Source organism: Populus alba, chromosome 1, assembly GCF_005239225.2.
Source record: "Populus alba chromosome 1, ASM523922v2, whole genome shotgun sequence".
Lineage (NCBI taxonomy): Eukaryota > Viridiplantae > Streptophyta > Magnoliopsida > Malpighiales > Salicaceae > Populus > Populus alba.
This window is the reverse complement of record NC_133284.1, coordinates 15397321-15418212: the sequence shown is the minus strand read 5'-3', so window position 1 is coordinate 15418212 and position 20892 is coordinate 15397321. Positions and strand designations below refer to the sequence as shown.

Sequence of the window (20892 nt, the reverse complement as noted above, 5' to 3'; positions counted from 1 at the left end):
TTTCCACCATCTTGTAAGGATCTTAAAGTTCTAATACCAATTGTTAAGCTAAGCTTAACAAGATTGAGAAGAATAGAGATAGAGAGAGTAGAATTCGAGAAAGAATTTAAGAGAATAGAGAACATAGAAGGAGTAGAGAATGGAGATTAACTTCTAAAATTTTTGTATTACAATGATTTTGCTTTTTTTATGATTTAATAAGTCATTTTTTTGCTTTTCCTAACTTTCTCTCAGCATGCTTAGAATACATTGTGTCTGTTCATGATAAAAATGAAACTCAATACAGTCTTTGCAAAGGTTTACAAGTGGTTTCCTGTTATATAAGAGATGTAAGATAATTTCTATTTGGCGATCAAAGGGATGATAAGAAGGCAAAAAAAATTTTGATGTAGGTGAAAGTTATGTAGGATAATAACACTATGGAATCACAAGAACAAGACACAGATTAATGAGTGAAAAGGATTGTAGATATGAACTCTGAATTTATAATTTTATTATTAATAATAAAGCATATGGTGATTGTCTCTTTAAAAGCTTTACAAGACCTTTTAAACAGGCGAGGAAATTAAAAAAAAATCTAAAACTAATATAAAATAAAAAAAAAACACAAGATACGATTAAGAGCATTAGTGCTCAAAATACGATTCTGAAAGACCTGATGATTTGTTCAATGATGTAATGGTTGCTCTAGGAAAAATTTCTCGTAAAATCACCTATAAAGATTTAAGCTCAATCCAACAATCGAAGCTCTAGTTATTGTGTTTTAAGGAGCTACCTAGTTATGGTCATTCCAAACTTATTTTTTAACCTAAACCTATTTTATTGGTCCATAAAAGAATATGTTAGGTCATTCACATAGTTTATCCTAGCTGAATTTTCATCTAGAAATGTTAGATCATTACCCGAACATTCAGAATCACCCGTGTCTAGAAGCTCGACTACATCAGTTTTGTTGGTAACCAGAGATATTCTTCTCGGGAAATCTTGACATATTTTTCATGGGGTAAGTTACAATCAACCAATAATTGCCCCTAAGGCCCTCCTTGATGAAACAAGTGTCCTTCCGGGTAGTTTAAATCTCACTTGTTGTCAGTATTCAAGACCATGAATATATACTAGGATAACCTGGAAACCTTCATAAAGTAATTGCACTTCCATTTGTTTACGCCGGGAAAAAAAAAATTAATGCATTACAGACACGGTTCATTGCATGAACATCATGTGCTACTGGTGCATTTTCATAATTTCCACCTTGTATAGTCTCTCGACCTGTAATTTACTTGCAACTTGATCTAGTTAAGAAAAAAAAAAGTGGCAGAATTTAAAGAAAAACAAGCTGAATTACCCTTAAGAGAAAAATAAGTGGCACAATGCTGATAACTTGCAGGAGAACTGACCGATATTCTCCACGAACCTTTACATTCAAGTTTATAAAGCTGAATTACCTTCAAGAGATGCCATAACTTTTCCTTCTCTATTTCGAACTATGATCTCTGCCATTTACCTTTCTCCATCCGAATTTGTAAAGCTGAATGAAGCACCAAATTTTAGTTCGGATCAACAACACTCTTAGTTTTTTACAGTGAATAATAGCCGACATAATTCTTAGATACCAGATATGGTTTTAAGAATCAATCAGTACTCTTCTTTTTTTCCTTCTGTCTATGTGAGGTAGCCACCCTTGCGGATAACCTACGGATATTTGAACAAGCCAATGCCCTTATACACTCGTTGTTAAAGAATAATATAAATTATATCATATGACCTAATCTAATAACTTAAATTATTGAATTGAGATGGTTCTTTGACAAGGTATTAAAGCTTTAATGACCAAACAGTCACGAGTTCGAATCTCATCATTCCTACTTATTTGATAAAAATTAAGCATAAGGTAATGTGACCATGTGCAAGTTTCAAGTCTTTATAGTTTTTACTTAAGAGGATGTATTAAAAAATAATATAAATCATATCTTAAAACCTAACTTAATAGCTTAAGCTATTGGGTTAAAATATTCCTTACCACTTCCACCAAGTAAATTCAGGTTTTTTTGCCTAGCACGTAATCCGAACCTGTGGCATGCGCCTCCAGCGTGCATCACAGGCTGCAATCTTTCCCAAAGCCTAAACCTGCAGGGTTAACTCAAACCTTTTTGTTTGCAACATTTTAGAATGCTATTAATCTCTCACGAATTATATTTTAAGCAATACTACGTCTATATGAACATCCTTAAACCTTTTGGACTCCATAGGAAATGAATTTACTGAAGTAAATTACAGAAGTTTCTTCAAGTTTCTATAGATATAGCCAAATGAATCCAGAAGCAGTATGCATGCATTAATTCTAGGGCTTGTTACGCTTTTACGAAACTTTGACGTAGACCATAAGTTTCTGGGGAAAAGAAAACAAGAAAGGTAACTTTAACAGCTAAATCATAGATGACGACGTCGATTAATCCAAAACAGTCTGAAGTATAACCATACCTTAGGCAAAATATCAGTTCGCACAAGATTGACAGAAACAGAAGGATCATACCTTAGATGAAGGGGGTTCGACTTTAAATAAATTAATGGACGTGTTTTGCACATATAGAGATGATCACAAAACAGCCACCATCCAAAACATTTCAGCCCTTGAGGGAGGCTACAGATGAACTTGTGAATTTAGGCCATACCTGAGTTTCATAGCCTTGAGGGAGGCTACAGATGAACTTGTGAATTTATGCTTCACTTGCAGCCTCTTCAATCTCAGCCCTTGAAGCATTAGGATTTCCAAATGCAATATTTTCCCTTGTACTACCAGAAAACAATGCAGGCTCTTGACCGACCAAAGCTGTTTGACACCTTAACCACTTGACATTAAAATCCCTCAAATCCACCCCTCCCATTGTCACCTTCCCTTGATTTGGATCATAAAACCTTTGTATCAACCATACAACAGTTGATTTTCCTGACCCACTACCCCCAACTAAGGCCACCGTGCTACCACCTTTGACCTTTAAGAAAAAATCCCTCAACACAATAATCTCAGGCCTAGAGGGATATGCAAAAGTTACCATCTTGAGCTCGATATCCAATAGGTTTGATCTATCAATTTTCGTACCTCTATCCCGGTCACTACGAATCAATGGCTTACGATGAATGATATCAAAAATAGCAGCAATTGCAGGAGCAGCCATGGAAGTATCTGGCGCTAGCCCCGCTAGTTGTCCAACAGAAAATGAACTTAGTACAAGAATGAGGAAAATTTTATATACCACGCCAATGTTTGTTTCGCCTTGTTTTACGAGGTAGGCTCCAAACCAAAGTGTTAAGGTATACGCACCATACATGGCCCCTTGAGAGAATCCAAGTGTTAGGCCTAGAACTTGTGACCTTTTCACTGATTTCTTCTTGGTCTCAGCCAAGGCTCTATCAAAGGACTCCACTATTTGGTCTTGAGCAGAGAAGGTTGTAACTGTTCTTATACTTGAAACAGCACCAGCAGCAACTGTGCTAGCTTTGGCATCAGAGCTATTATCTAGTTTTGGTCCAACATTTATGATCAAACTCAAGTAGCTTGCACCAAGAGTGAAAGGAGTTAGTGCTGCAGCCTGCAGCCAAAAGAGCCAATCGCCATTGAAGATAAAATGACAGACCAAGACCAACAGCAGCTGAACTTAAACCCATTAACAAGACTGAGAGTCTATCACCAAGAACGGATCGGAAACTGATACAATCAATTGAGAGCTTTGAAACAAGTACTCCTACGGAATTTTCTTCGAAATCAAACCAACCAGGTTCTTGCTTTAGTATAGATCGAAATAAGAGGTCCCGTATTCTCACGGTAAGTTCTGTTCCTGCCCATCCGCGTAAACCTTGCTGGCCTGTCATAGAAATAATGCAACCAAATCCAAGACCTACAAGTATTAAACAGAGGCGTGCAACATCTCTCTTCAGTTTGAATTTGCTATCTTCAAAGTAGATTGTGAGGGCTTCGCCTAGAAGGTAAGGAAAGACTGAAAGTATTGCACCGGCATGCATACCCAAAAGAAAGCCCAGAAGAAGCTTGACAATCTCTGGTCTCTGAAGACCCCATATTTCTGAGAGTTGATACTTTCTTGGCTTTGCATTTTCCTGCATTTCCTCCTCTTGTTGATTCTCTGCTTGCATTGATTTTAAGTACCTTGATTTTGAGGTTTCAAATGCATTCTTAGATCTCAAATCAACAGATTTCTCGTAAATAGAGAACTCCATATCCTTGGCAGCATCCTCCTGTTTCAATAAAGATTTTGAAACAGCTTCAGAGGCAAGTTTGAGAAGGGCATAGTAGGCACCAGCATTTTCCATTAGCTGGCGATGGTCACCAATTTCAACAACAGAGCCTTGATCAAGAACAGCAATGGTGTTGGCATCTCTTACTGTCGCTAGCCTATGAGCAATGACAATGGTTGTTCTGCCCGTGGATATCTTATCGATAGCTTGCTGAACAACAGATTCAGACTCTGGGTCCAGAGCACTGGTGGGCTCATCCAAAAGAAGGATTCTAGGATTCTTAATCATAGCTCTAGCTAGTGCAATTCTCTGTTTTTGTCCCCCTGGGAGTTGGGTTCCCCTATCTCCAACCTGTCCATAAGTAGCTTTCCTGGTAAGAATCAAACCATATGTGCTTGTGCAGATATTTTACTGGAAATTTTAAATTATGCAATAATATGGTTGTGATAGTGCTAAGGTACCTGAGTTTCATAGCCGAAGGGAAGGCCAGAGATAAAGCTATGAGCATTGGCAGCAATGCAAGCATTGATCGCTTCTTTCTTTGTGGCATTCTCCTTTCCCATCTTCACATTTTCTAGAATGCTGGTGGCAAACAGAACTGGCTCCTGCCCAACCATGCCTATTTGACCACTTAGCCACTTGACTTGAAGTGTCCTCAGGTCATTACCGTCCAAGGTTACTACTCCTGAAAAAATATGAAGAACTCAACCCCATTAGATGCTTCATATTGTCTCACTGATATAGCCTCCATTTCTGAGCAAAGTCCAATATCATGAGTACGATGATGAGGAGCTTACCATTGATGGGATCGTAGAACCTCTGTATGAGAGCAAAAACGGTGGACTTGCCACCACCACTAGCACCAACCAGTGCAAGAGTGTTTGCAGATGGAATAACTAGATTGAGAGAGCGGAGAATTACAGTTTCAGGACAAGATGGGTAAGCAAAAGTAACGCCTTTCAACTCGATCCTTCCACCAACACTTGACAGTATCCTCCCATGGGGGCTGTAAGGATCTATATCAGGAATTCTGTCTATAATTTCATATACTCTGGTTGCTGCTACTGTGCCTTGCGTAAATTGAGCAAAATATGATAGAGACAATGTCAATCCTCTGTCACAAAAATCCAGACAATAATTCATGCTTTCAGAGTTATGGCTTGAAGAGATTAAAATCTCATCAGCAAACAAACATGCAGACAGAATTTGATGACGAGAATTTAAGACATGAGTACCTTCCCCCTACATTGACACCAAAGAAGCAGGCTATTGCATCACCTCCACTTATCTCTTTCCTTGCAACCAGGATAGATCCATACCGAAAGGCCAGTGCCTATGTTGAGTAGGTAACCAAGTAAATAACTCCCATTCCAGCACCCTTAGCAAACCCAATCTCTGCACCGATAGGCACCGACTTCATCAATAAATCAGCATATTTCCTGGCCAAATTATCCTCAGCGACAAAGGAAAATACAGTTCTAATTGAACTGATTGCCTGCTCAGCTACGCCACCAGCTTTCCAATAAGAAACCTACCATTATTGTCGCACCCGACATCACGACTGCCTTAAAAATTAATTCTCGAATTATGGAAAAAGAACAGATTTCTGGGATCTTTTTCTTTTAGGGAAAAGGTCTTTGTTTAAGGAGTCGCCACCTAGTATTATGGTCACTAAGAACCCTAACTGGTCAACAGAGATTCTATGGTTCGGGACTGGTTACGTAAAAGGGAAGATATTATCACCCCTTAAACGTCCTGCCTGAGGCAAGCTGCATTGCTAGTTTCGTCTTAAATTGCTAAATGTTTATTAGTTTACGCTATGATAATTTGCTTATAATATTCCTGACTCTGGAGGCAGTGAATATTCAACTACGGATACTTCCAACTCTGGCGTTGGTAAATATCACGTAGCTATAAAATAAATTAGATTAATATTTTTTTATTCCCGACTCTGGCGCCAGTGAATAAATAAATAAAAAATAAATTTAATTTTTACGCATGCACATATTTTTTTATTTTTCTAACTAAATAAAATAAAGTACCACGAATAAAAATAATATAAATTTAAACCGGTATTTTTTTATTCCTGACTCTGGCGTCAGTGAATAAACCAATAAATTTACATTATTTTTGTTCGTGCATACATATTTTTTTTTACCTTTTTATTTTTCTGTTTTATTTTTTTTTTTTTTATGTAGCCCGGTCTCAAAACTGAAAAAGGGGTCGGGTCACTGGTCCAAATCAGTGACCCGGTGTGGCCACTATTGCATGCATGCGTGAACAATTCACGCATGCAAGCAACAGTAATATGCTAATTAATTTTAGCAAACAGGGAAAGAAAGAGAACTCACCTGGCGTTGCTGCGACTTGGAGGCGCAGCTGAGGGAGACGTTCTGGCTCTGCTCTCAGTTGAAGATTCGGCCTGCTGCTCACGGCGGGGACAAGCTGCTGTCATGAAGGAGAGTTTCCGATGTCGCTTTAATAGAGGCTAGAAGAATATCCTGCTGTCAATGGCTGGAGAAGAAGATGCTGCTTTTTCTGCTGGAAGGAAGATCTTCCGCCACTGTTACTGTGTTGATGAAGACAGCATTGCTGATGCTGGGAAGGGAAGATTGCTGCTGATTTCAGCTGGAATGATGAAGATTCCATTATCGCCGTTACATGGAAGTGACAACGCCCTATTCCTGCTACTGAGGGGGCTGTTGTCTTGAGTTCGGACTGTGGAGAAGGAGAGCTGCTGGTGCAAGGGCTGGCGAGAAAATTTTGTGCTGGAATTGCTGCTTAAAGGAGGTGCACGCCGTGGCTGGACTGCAAAAAAGGGAACAACGCTACTGCTGCGACTGTGGTGACGAAGCTCTACTGTTAGCGTGACTGAGAATGATGGCTCTGCTGCTGCTGGTGAGAGGAGTCGTTCACGATGCAATCTGTCCGGCTTGGAGACTGGGGAAGCGAAAGGTGGGCTCTGAACTTTATTAGCTTCCTCCCGATGAGGAGGAGTTATGGCTTGGGCTGAATGAAGATAGTGGAAAAGTCAGTCTGATGGTAGAGAGACTGAGACCGGGGAAAAAGAGAGGAAAAAGATGGGGGAGGGGGCATGGTTTTGACAATTATAACAAGCCAAAAACAATTGTCCACTATATTCTTCCAAGTAAGTGAAATAATGCATATCTGAGTCCTTGAACTTAGTGTCATACCTCTTCTTTTGTAGCTAGACCGACATAAATGGCCTTACAAGCAATCCCACAAAACATCGTTAATGGAGTGACTGACAAAACCACCAGAGATACCTTCCATGACCTTAAGAACCTGACACAATAACCGCAAATGAAGGTAAATATATGATGGATGAAATGTAACTAGACCTTGCTTGGTCTCATCTAGATTACTAAATAACTCTCGGTAGCCGCACATGTGATTGCTGGCTCCAGTATCTAGATACCATATCTCCTCTTGTTTCTCGCCATGTCCTTGTTGGACAAGAAATGCAGATGCTTCTCCATCATGCTTCTCTACATAGTTGGCTTGCTCACGTATCTCCAACGGAGCTTTCCATCTGCATTCAGTGCTATAGTGCCCAAATTGATTGCAGCTATAACATTTGATATTTCTCTTGTCACGGTTATTGTAACCGCCTCCTCTTCCTCTAGGAGTGAATGCTTGTTGGCCTCGGCCTCCTCTGGTGGTGTTTCTACCACCTCTTCCTCTGAAGCTTGTATTCCAAGAACCTCTTCCTTGGAATTGCTGGAATCCTCCTCTGGATTGTTGACTTCCTGCTTGAGTGGTGTAGCCACCTGTTGAAGTCTCCCCTTGCTCATATCTGTCCTTGAAAGACAGCTTTGCTTGTAAGGCATGCTCAATGGCCTTATCTTCATTTCGCATTACAATCTTCTGCTCATGAGCTTGCAAAGAACTCATAAGCTCATCAACCGTCAACTTGTCCACTTCCTTGGACTCTTCAATTGCGACAACAACATGATCAAATTTTGGATCTATGGATCTCAAAATTTTCTCAATAATTCGAGTATCTATGATGGCTTCTCCATTTCTCCTCATCTGATTGACTATCACCATAATCCTTGTATGATAATCAGAAATAGATTCTGAGGACTTCATTCGTAATAATTCAAATTCTCCTCTCAAAGATTGAAGACGAATCTTCTTGATTCTGTCAGCACCTTTGTATTTCTGTTGGAGAGCCTCCCATATATCATGTGACGTTTCAGCGGAATCAACCTGATCGGAAACCGCGGTGCTCCACACGCGCCGCCTGAAGATTCCGCGCAGAAGACCACGCGCAGACCACGCGCCCCGAGGTTGAAGACGACTGAGCCACACGCGCGCCATATTTGAGCCGCGCCGAGCCGTTAAGCCAAGTCCTAGCCGAGCCGCAAGCCAAGTCCAGCCGAGCCACAAGCCGAGCCGTACTCCCGCCGAGCCGAGCCGTCATCCAAGCTCAGCCGAGCCGAAAGAATATTCCCTGGAATATTCCCCAGAATATTCCCGGTTCAACCCAGCGAACCGCCCGCCGTACAGAATTGGTTTTTTGACCAGTTCCCTACTATTTGGACCATTCCGGATCGATCTACAGTGTCCGTTTGGCCAAATTCGGCTCCCAGAAGGCGATATAGTCATTAAAAGAGCAAAATGACTACAGAAGGTACACATACACTCATTCCAAAGCTGACCAAAGACAACTATGATAGTTGGTGCATCAGAATGAAGGCATTCCTTGGGTCGCAAGAGTGTTTTGATATTGTACAAACTGGTTATGATGAACCAGAGTCCAAAGAAAGAGAAGATGTTTTACAAGAGGCACAGAAGCAAGCCCTCAAAGTCAACAGAAAGAAGGACAACAAAGCAAAGACCATCATCTATCAAGGTCTTGATGAAGATACATTCGAGATAATAGCATTGTTGGTGGGAGGAACCACTGGTGGTGGCTTTGAAACACTTAGAGGGGATAAAACACACTGTTTTATTACACAAAACCGAAGCTTACAATTAATTAACACAAAAGCTTAAACACGCCCTCTCTCTCTCTTTCTCTTACAAGTGTTCCTCTCAGTTCTCTCCACACAAAATAACATAATTGAGCACTCTATTTATACATAAATTCAGAATACGAAAATCTACTATTCCAGGTGTGAAGGCGGCTGTTGACCGGTGGTGTGAAGGCGGCTGGCGGCTGCGGCTGGTGGCTGGTGGCTGGCGGCTGCGGCTGGTCGGTGGCTGGTGGCTGGTTGCCTTCCTTGACTGGGAACTTCTGGATTGAGTTTAATTATTCAACAAATCTCCCCTTTAAACTCAATCGAGGGATGTCATGCTAAGCATGAACTTTTCTCTTCATTGTCTTCTCTCTGCTTGTAGCCTTTATCCACTAATTTGGCTTTCGTCTTGTAGACCCTTTTGACACCTATTGCTTTCTTCTTTTCTGGTGGGTCCTTATCTGCATGGAAACAAAACAGAGTACTGTTGGTACTTCTTCACCTTCAAGGATCAAATCAAGATTGATCCATTTGACTGCTTCTTGATCATCATTCCATGCCCAAGATTTATCTTCTTCAAAGATAACATCTCTACTCGTAATCACCTTCTTCGTGATGGGATTATACAGTCTGTATCCCATCCTTCTTTCACCATATCCCACAAAGATGCATTTCTCGCTCTTATCATCGAGCTTTCTCCTTTTTGCATCTGGGATCTTTGCATATGCCACACAACCAAAGACTCGTAGATGAGTAACACTTGGTTTGTGACCACTCCATGCTTCTTCTGGAGTAATACCTTGCAAACTTCTGGTTGGGCAGCGATTCAACAGATACACTGCACATGATACAGCTTCAGCCCAGTATTGCTTGGGCAGCTTCTTTGCTTTGAGCAGACTTCTCGCCATGTCAAGAATCGTGCGATTCTTCCTTTCTGCTACACCGTTCAGCTGTGGTGTATAAGTTGGCGTTGTCTGATGTCTGATGCCTTGTTGTGTACAATAGGCTTCAAAGTCATTTGCTGTATATTCTCCTCCTTGATCAGATCTTACTGTTCTGATCGTATAACCAGTTTGCTTCTCCACAATTGCTTTAAAATCTTTAAAACAATTGAATACTTCTGACTTCCTCTTCAGAAAATATATCCACGTCTTTCTACTAAAATCATCAGTAAAAGTGAGGAAGTACCTATTTTGTCCAGTCGACATAGGCGTGATTGGGCCACACACATCTGTGTGTACTAACTCCAGTGGCCTTTTTGCTCTCCAGTTGACTTCTTTGGCAAAACTGGATCTGTGATGTTTGCTGAGGACACAACTCTCACAGACTTCATCTGGATGATCAATGTGAGGCAAACCTTTGACCATCTTCTTGCTTGCTAGCATCTTCAGACTCGTGAAATTCAGATGTCCAAGCCTCAGGTGCCAAAGCCATTCTTCACTGTTGGTGATGGCGCTCAAACACCTTGCTGCATCATACTGGATGTTCAAAGGAAACATCCTATTCTTGGACATTTTCACATAGGCCATTAATCTCTAATTGTTGTCTCTAATTGCCAGATGACAATTCTCCGAGTAAAAAGTATAGCCTCTCTCCAAAAGTTGACCTAAGCTGATTAGGTTCTGTTTTATGGCTGGGACATAATAGACATCGGCGATGTAGCTGGAATCGCCATTCTTCATCTTGACTGGGATGTTGCCTTTACCTTTGAATGGAACCTTTGTGGTATCTCCAAAAATAACTAGACCTTGCTTGGTCTCATCTAGATTACTAAATAACTCTCGGTAGCCGCACATGTGATTGCTGGCTCCAGTATCTAGATACCATATGTCCTCCTTTTTCTTATCAAGTCCTTGTTGGACAAGAAATGCAGTTTCTTCTCTGTCATCCTTCTCTACATAGTTGGCTTGCTCACGTATCTCCAACGGAGCTTTCCTTCTGCATTCAGTGCTATAGTGCCCAAATTGATTGCAACTATAACATTGGATATTCCTCTTGTCACGGTTATTGTAACCGCCTCCTCTTCCTCTGGGAGTGAATGCTTGTTGTCCTCGGCCTCCTCTGGTGGTGTTTCTGCCACCTCTTCCTCTAAAGCTTGTATTCCAAGAACCTCTTCCTTGGAATTGCTGGAATCCACCTCTGGATTGTTGACTTCCTCCTTGAGTGGTGTAGCCACTTGATGAAGTCTCCCCTTGCTCATATCTGTCCTTGAGAGACAGCTTTGCTTGTAAGGCATGCTCAATTGCCTTATCTCCATTTCGCTTTACAATCTTCTGCTCATGAGCTTGCAAAGAACTCATAAGCTCATCAACCGTCAACTTGTCCACATCTTTGGATTCTTCAATTGCGACAACAACATGATCGAATTTTGGATCTAGGGATCTCAAAAATTTTTCAGTAATTCGAGCATCGATGATGGCTTCTCCATTTCTCCTCATCTGGTTGACTATCACCATAATCCTTGTGTGATAATCAGAAATAGACTCCGAGGACTTCATTTGCAATAACTCAAATTCACCTCGCAAAGATTGAAGACGAATCTTCTTGATTCTGTCAGCACCTTTGTATTTCTGTTGGAGAGCCTCCCATATATCATGTGATGTTTCAGCGGAAGCTATGATCTCGAATGTATCTTCATCAAGACCTTGGTAGATGATGGTCTTGGCTTTGTTGTCCTTCTTTCTGTTGACTTTCAAGGCTTGCTTTTGAGCCTCTTGTAAAGCATCTTCTCTTTCTTTGGACTCTGGTTCATCATAACCAGTTTGTACAATATCCAAACACTCTTGTGACCCAAGAAATGCCTTCAATCTGATGCACCAACTATCATAGTTGTCTTTGGTCAGCTTAGGGATGAGTGTATGTGTACCTTCTGTAGTCATTTTACTCTTGGAATGACTATATCACCTCTTTTGAAGCCGAATTTGGCCAAACGGACACTGTAGATCGATCCGGAATGGTCCAAATAGTAGGGAGCCGGTCTGACTTTGTAGAAATCGGGTCAGAAAATGGGTGAACCGGTCAAAAAACCAATTATGTACGGCGGGCGGTTCGCTGGGTTGAACCGGGAATATTCTGGGGAATATTCTGGGAATATTCCTTCGGCTCGGCTGAGGCTTGAAAGCGGCTCGGCTCGGCTCGGCGCGAGGTAAGGCTCGGCTTGTGGCTCGGCTGGCCTCGGCGTAAACGGCTCGGCGCGGCTCAATATATGGCGCGTGTGGCTCAGTCGTCTTCAACCTCGGGGCGCGTGGGATGCGCGTGGGCGATCTGGCTGAATATTCAGGCGGCGCGTGTGGGCTACCCCGAACTCCGATTTGGCTGATTTTTGCGGCAGTGAGTTCGTATTGATGAGATCTACACTGTGGACTGATCAAAACTTGTTTTGGACAACTTTGAAAATTCGGATATACCCCAAAACACTTCTGTTTTCCGACGAACGGGGCTCTGATACCAATTGTTGGTGGGAGGAACCACTGGTGGTGGCTTTGAAACACTTAGAGGGGATAAAACACACTGTTTTATTACACAAAACCGAAGCTTACAATTAATTAACACAAAAGCTTAAACACGCCCTCTCTCTCTCTTTCTCTTACAAGTGTTCCTCTCAGTTCTCTCCACACAAAATAACATAATTGAGCACTCTATTTATACATAAATTCAGAATACGAAAATCTATTATTCCAGGTGTGAAGGCGGCTGTTGACCGGTGGTGTGAAGGCGGCTGGCGGCTGCGGCTGGTGGCTGGCGGCTGCGGCTGGTCGGTGGCTGGTGGCTGGTTGCCTTCCTTGACTGGGAACTTCTGGATTGAGTTTAATTATTCAACAAATGTGCCATCTGCAAATATGATAAAAAGATCCACTGCATATCAGTACTATAGTCTACCATGATCTAGTCAAAAACAATTTAGCCGGCCTGTTAGCTGAAAAAAACACACTGCAGGCTTAAATTATGGGCAAGTTAAGAGCATAAAATTAGTACTTACTGATAAAGTAATCACATTATATGTATTACACATATTCCAGACAAATAACAAAGGAAAAGGAAAGGTAGGATCGACCTTCTCCCCCATCACTTCTTGGATTTGTGCAACATCACTTGAAATTCCATGCATAACATCACTAGTGCTGACTTTTGTATCATAGAAAGTGATATCTTGCCTTAGAACTGCGCTCAGATACAAGTTTCTTATTCGATGAGCTGATCGTTCTCCAACTAATCTCCAACAAGTGATTTCTGTTTCACCCGAAAGAGAGAAATTATGTTTAGGCAAAGTGATTTATGTCATCTTACTTGACGATAAAGACACTGTTGTAAAACCATAAAATGGATAGCGACAAAGTAAATTGCTGATGCTGTTGTTATTCAGAGCTCATTTAATAATCTCCCACTTACCTAAATAGGCTCCAACCACAACTAATGCTGCTACTCCAGTCATAAGCAGACATGTCTGCCATTGCAAATTAAAACAGTAATAATAATAATCAAAACAAAAAATAATGTTAATTAATGTGCATCTGAAACCAATATTTTCATGGCATCATAAAATTCGTCCCGCAAAGTTGTGGAAGGAGAGGATATTGTATAAACACAAATGAAAACGCTTACCCTCTCCACTTCTTTCATCATATTATCATCAGAGTGCTTCGCAATCCTGTTCACAAAATCTCCGAAAAAATAAGAATACCATGGAAGAGATCCTCCATTTATGAGAGCTCCTAAACAACCCAAAAGCACAAGAACCATATCCCATTTCGTCGAGTATTTGTACAGACTAAACAACCCTACTTGCCTTCGTGCTGCTTCGTCGCTGTCATCCTCCTCCTCATCATAATCTTCATCATCATACCCCGAAGCCTGATCAATGTCATCATATGGATTTTTATCAGGAACGTAATAACGAGTGGTTGATTGATTAGCTTCATAAGCACTGAGAAAATCATCATGTCTACTACGGGATAATTCATGACCATGATGATCGTGCTCACCATGTGGAGTACTGGGGTACAATGGACTAACACCATCATCTTCCATATAAGCATGAGACACTGAAATCCATCTAGAATCTTTATCACCACGGAGATTAGTGTCAGTCTGCAATAACTCTCCCTGTTTCTCAACATCCTTGATGTCATAGTCAATCATGCCAAGCTCATCTTGATCAACCAAAGGACTTGCATTTCTGCGAGCCCCTCCCTTAATAGCCTGAGAGATTGGTCTTGAAATCCCATGATGGGATTTACTGTAAGCAGCAGAGCTATAATCCCTAACACGAACTACCGACCTCTCATTATTTCTGGCAGCGTAGCTTTGTAGCTCAAGCCTACCAGCAGATACAGCACCATAGCTAGATTGATCATAGTATGGATTTGTGAAGGCTCTAAATTCACCATGTGTACGTGAAAGATAGTAGTCATTTGCTGATCTTTGAAAAATATGTCTGTTTTGTTAAGATTCGGAATCAAAACAATTAAAGCTTGATTTGTAAATCGTATCTTAGAGATTTAGTTTAATTGTTATTGCTGTAATTAAGTCTTAAATATTAGTTACTAGTCTGTCAGTTTACTTATTTAGACAAGAACTTTCCTATATAAACTATGTATACGGAGTGTAGAAAACACATTGAATAATAAGTCTGCCCTGCTATTCTTCAAACTTCCTCTGTCAATTTTCTTGCTTTCTTTAGGGTATCAGAGCAGTGGTTCAGCACCTAATACTGCTCATTATTTTGCTTCCGCCAACATCACCATGACAGAAACAATGGATTTTTATGATCCTTACTACATCCATCTCTCAGATCACATCAATCACGCCATTGTCACCCAACTTTTGGAAGGTGATAATCATGCAACATGGAACCGTGCCATGATGATGTCTCTGGAGGCCAAGAATAAGCTTGGTTTCATTGATGGCACATTAAAAGCACCTTCAGAGACAGATCCTAAATACAGAGCTTGGAGACGATGCAATCAGATCGTAAAGTCATGGATCCTCAACTCCATCAGTCCATCCTTGACAAATACTGTAATCTTCTCTGATACTGCTGCTGATGTCTGGGCAGATCTCAGTGAGCGTTTCTCACAAGGAAATCTCTCACGCATATTTGAGCTCAAACGAGGGATCGTTGAACATCGTCAACAACAACAAACCATAGCAGTTTATTATTCAGCACTCAAGTCCTTTTGGGATGAATTAGGATCATACAATGATCCACCTTTATGTAATTGTGCAGGACTAAAACAGATTGCTGAAAGAGAAGAACATGAACGAATTTTCCAATTCCTCATGAGGTTGAATGATACGTATTCTGCTGTCCGTGGACATATCCTGTTGATGCAGCCACTCCCTAACATCAGGAAGATATATTCACTCCTACTTCAAGAGGAAAAACAACGGCAACTCACTGAAGCCACTGACATCCCCATTCATGCCATGAATGTGAAAAGGAACACAAGGATCACAGAGAATAAACAATCCACACGGCTACAAAACAGCAAGGGCAAATCTTTATTTTGCTCACACTGTGAGGGAGATACACACACAGTTGATCGTTGCTATTATATCATTGGATTTTCACCAGGACATAAATTTCATGGCAGAGAAATCAAACCACCAAATCGACACAAACGGCTTGCAGTCAATAATGCCAGCAACGCAGTCAAACCCAACACGGCAGCAAGCGGACATCAGACCTTTCTTCAGTTTACAGAAGAGGAATACAATCAAATAAGGGCATTACTTGGTAAAAATCAGTTCTGTGGAAATGTGACAGGTAAACAAACTTCTAAATGTCATAAAGCATGGATCATTGACAGCGGTGCTAGCGATCATATATCATCTTCCTCTCATTTACTATCTCAAACACCACATCATGATATTGTTCATTTACCTAATGGCTTACATTTAAAAACCTTATTAGTTGGTAATGCACAAGTTAATCAACACTTGTGCGTCAAGAATGTTCTCCACATACCATCCTTTCAAGTTAATCTTCTCTCAGTTAGTAAACTCACCCGTGACCTAAATTGTATCATCACTTTCCATCCTAATTTCTGTATCTTGCAGGACCTGAACACGATGAAGATTATTGGCCAGGGGAAGGAGCATAATGGCTTATACTATCTAACCGAGCACACTGCTATCAAGCCACCATCAAAAATTCAAGCCAACACCATTTCCACCATCCCAGATTTATGGCATTGTCGCTTAGGACACCCCTCTGCTGCACCATTACAATTTTTATCTAAGACAATTCCCAATTTTTCTATTCATCATCCTATGCATTGTGACATCTGCCCTATGGCAAAACAAACCAGACTACCTTTCAATATGAGTTTTATTTCCTCACATGCATCTTTTGATCTTATCCATTGTGACATATAGGGTCCTCATCGCACACATACACACTCGGGTGCTCGATATTTTTTAACCATTGTAGACGATTACTCACGTTACACTTGGATCCATCTTATGAAGCTTAAATCTGAAACGCAAACCTTACTCAAGTCCTTTATTGCGTTTGTCAAAACACAATTTCAATGTAATGTTAAATGTGTGAGAGCAGACAATGGGAGTGAGTTTACTTCCATGCGACCCTTTTTCAATGATTTAGGAATTCTCTTTCAACACTCCTGTCCAGGCACACCACAAAAAAATGGTGTCGTAGAGCGCAAGCATCGTCATCTTTTAAACGTTGTTTGCGCTCTACGCTTCCAAGCTTGTTTGCCACTTCAATTTTGGGGGGAAAGTATACTCACTGCAGCCTATATCATCAATCACTTACCTACACCCATTCTTTCAAAAGCTTCACCATATGAGAAGCTGCACAATACCATACCTACATACCATCATATGAAGGTTTTTGGTTGTCTTTGTTATGCCACCACTATTACACCTTCACACAAATTTGATTCTAGAGCACGTAAATGTGTTTTTGTGGGTTATCCTTTGGGTCAAAAAGCATATCGCCTTTATGATCTCTCAACTCACACATTCTTCTCTAGCCGAGATGTCACTTTCCATGAATCTATATTCCCCTTCTCTACTAAACTACAAGGCACACTGCCCGATCAGCCAAACACCTTCACCTCCAGCTTACCCTTATCAACTCTTATTCCCCCTCAAACACTATCCATTTCCTCCTCCAACGATGACACACTTTCCTCTCCTATGCTTTCTCCTCCCTCAAACCATGCTCTGCCATCATCTCCTATCAACATCCCTAGCCTTGTTGAGCCACCCTTATCACCACTTGTTTCCACATCGCCTACTCTCCCACGCCGAAGTACTCGAACCCATACCCGCCCCTCCCACCTCCAAGATTATCACTGCTTTCATGCCGCCTTGCTTCCCCCTGGCTCGTCATGTTCTCGTTCAAGTACTCACCATCCTTTATCTAAATTTGTTTCTTATGCTCATTTATCTCCATCTCACCATGCTTTCATTACAAGCCTTTCTGCCCACAGTGAGCCTACATCATTTACCCAAGCTGCCTCTGATCCCCGCTGGCAGGATGCCATGCAAGCTGAATTAACAGCTCTTGAACTGAACAATACCTGGATATTATGTCCTTTACTAGCAGGTAAACGTGCCATTAGGAGCAGATGGGTTTATAAGCTCAAATATCACTCTGATGGCACCATCGACCGGTTCAAAGCTCGCCTCATTGCCAAAGGTTACACACAATTGGAAGGACTTGACTACACAAACACCTTCTCCCCTGTTGCCAAGTTAGTTACTCTCAAATGCTTGCTTGCTGTTGTTGTTGTTCGTCACTGGCCCTTACACCAACTCGATGTTCAAAATGCCTTCCTTCACGGTGATTTGAATGAAGAGGTTTACATGTAGCCTCCTCCTGGCCTTCCTCGTCAGGGGGCGAATATTGTGTGTCGGCTTCAGAAGTCCATATACGGTTTAAAGCAGGCATCACGTAATTGGTTCTCAAAATTTTCCACAACCATCAAGAGCTTTGGATTTCAACAATCCAAAGCAGATTACTCTCTGTTTATTAAGGTACAAGGGGCTTCCTTTACAACAATACTACTCTACGTTGATGATATGATCATCACAGGAAATGACACTGCCACAGTTGGAAAACTGAAAAAGTTTCTTCACAACCATTTTCGGATTAAGGATTTGGGCAATCTCAAGTACTTCCTTGGAATTGAAGTTGCCTACTCCAAACAAGGTATTGCCATCTCCCAACGTAAATACACTCTTGATATACTTAAAGATGCAGGTTTGATTGGGTCAAGACCAACTAAAATTCCAATGGAACAAAACCAACGACTCACCCCTTCAGAAGGTGAACTGCTCAATGATCCATCACCATATCGACGCCTTGTCGGCCGTCTTCTATATCTCACCATCACAAGGCCAGACATTGCCTTCTCTATACACATTCTTAGCCAATTCATGCAGCAACCAAGGAAACCTCACTTGGATGCAGCTCATCGTGTCCTATGATATCTGAAGCAGGCACCAGGACAAGGCATTTTATTTCCATCACATGGAGAGTTACAGTTGAAAGGGTATTGTGATGCTGATTGGGCAAGTTGTCCAACAACCAAGCGATCTGTTACTGGCTTCTACGTTTTCCTTGGAGGAGCTCCCATATCTTGGAAGAGCAAGAAATAGTCAGTGGTATCACGTTTTTCAGCAGAATCAGAATATAGATCAATGGCATCACTTACCTGTGAGTTGGTTTGGCTTAAACAACTCCTATGTGATTTGCAGGTGCCACACTTGCAACCAACCCTCCTATACTGTGACAACCAAGCTGCATTACACATCGCAGCCAACCCCGTATTTCATGAACGCACTAAACATATCGAGATTGATTGTCATACTATGCGTGAGAAAATACAATCAAGATTGATAAAGACCACTTATGTACCTTCAACACAACAGATAGCAAATATATTCACAAAGCCTCTTGGTAGCCCGTTATTTCATAATCTGCTGCGTAAGCTAGGAACCTTGGACATCCATGCTCCAGCTTGAGGGGGCGTGTTAATATTCGGAATCAAAACAATTAAAGTTTGATTTGTAAATTGTATCTTAGAGATTTAGTTTGATTGTTATTGTTGTAATTAAGTCCTAAATATTAGTTGCTAGTCTGTCAGTTTACTTATTTAGACAAGAACTTTCCTATATAAACTATGTATACGGAGTGTAGAAAACACATTGAATAATAAGTCTGTGCCCTGCTATTCTTCAAACTTCCTCTGTCAATTTTCTTGCTTTCTTTATGTTTGATGGTGTGCTAGCTGCCCATGGGCTAAGAGCTGCTCCCAGGCTGCGGGTATCATTCCACCCTGCGGGCTGAAACTGCCATGAGAGCTCATCTTGCCATGACGTATCATTGCCCGTGGCGAAAGGCGTGGAAGGAGTTTGGCGAAGCCTATTTGGAGTATTTGTAAGGCTGAATTGTGTAAATGAACGTGAATCATACAGTGAGTTAACGGAGTGCTGGGGCGCCTGAGTTGCCTACGCTGATGATAGTTTTGTGAGCTGCCAGTGGAGTGGTAATCAATTTCAAAGGAGGAATCAACCATTGATTCGAGTACAAGCAATGGCGTGTGAGATGCGAGTAAAGTGTTGGAGAAAGAAGGTTAGGATTTGTAGAAGAGAAGTAAACATGCCATTGCAGAAAACAACAGGGTTGTACAAACTTCGTGAGTAGAGACTAGTTGTGAGTATCGAGCTGGTTGATTTAATGAGTTTCGATCATGCCGCCTGTTTTTTGTACTAAAATCAAGATACTTGTTGGAAACAAAGTCTTAAAAACTGGATTCTTCACCTCAGTTTTGTTGTTTTCTAGTCCTCTCTGGCCACTAAATTGCCTGAAACAAAGCGGTAATTTAGTTTGTTGTTTTCTAGCTAGTTCTCTCTGCCCCCTTGTGGTTGACACTATTTGGCTAAGTTTTGACTAGGCTGAGATTAACTTTAAAGCTAAGTTTTGGCTAGAACTGATGGTATGAGCCTTGTCAACTATGTGAAAGCAGAATAGGCACACAAGAAAGATTGCGGCTAATGCAACAAATGGTTGGCTTGATTTGCCTCTCACCGAAGGGGATGGCAAGTGGACAGTACGCGACGCCAACAAAGCCGGTCATTTGAATGTCCATAGAGTGCTATGCACAGAAACCTAACGAGATGAGTTGAAAATGAAGGGATATCAACTTTTATGATGATTCAATCATTAATCCTAACGAGATTTTGTCTTCATGTTTCTCCTCTATGATTCTTTTCTTGACCAGGGAGAGCCTAGATTAATAAATATACAGAACAACTTGTCCTTACGTAATTACATGTCCATATGTAATGCAATCACAAGTTCATGACATTAACCACACGACTCTATTCCATTTGTCAGCATAAAATTTAACGAGCTGCTGTTTTATCGATCACATAAATACATAATATTATATTTCTGCATTCGAATTTGATATAGCTTCGACCAATCTATTTTGAGGTGACAATATTGAGAGGGATGTAAATCCTTCAGCCTATCAGCCCACGGGGACACGCGACATAAAACTGAGCAGGTTTCAGCAATCGGAACTTGAAGAACATCCCCATCCACAACAATCCTGTGAGCCCAGGGGCCAACATCAATGGAACACAGCTTTCCTTGATGACACTACAGTGCAAAAGATGC

At 41.2% G+C, this 20892-nt stretch overlaps 1 pseudogene; it reads right to left on the bottom strand.

Annotated features, from left to right (window-relative positions):
* Positions 1-2624: 2624 nt before the first annotated feature.
* On the bottom strand, positions 2625-20846 carry LOC118034869 (ABC transporter B family member 19-like; annotated as a pseudogene).
* Between the last annotated feature and the right edge of the window lie 46 nt (positions 20847-20892).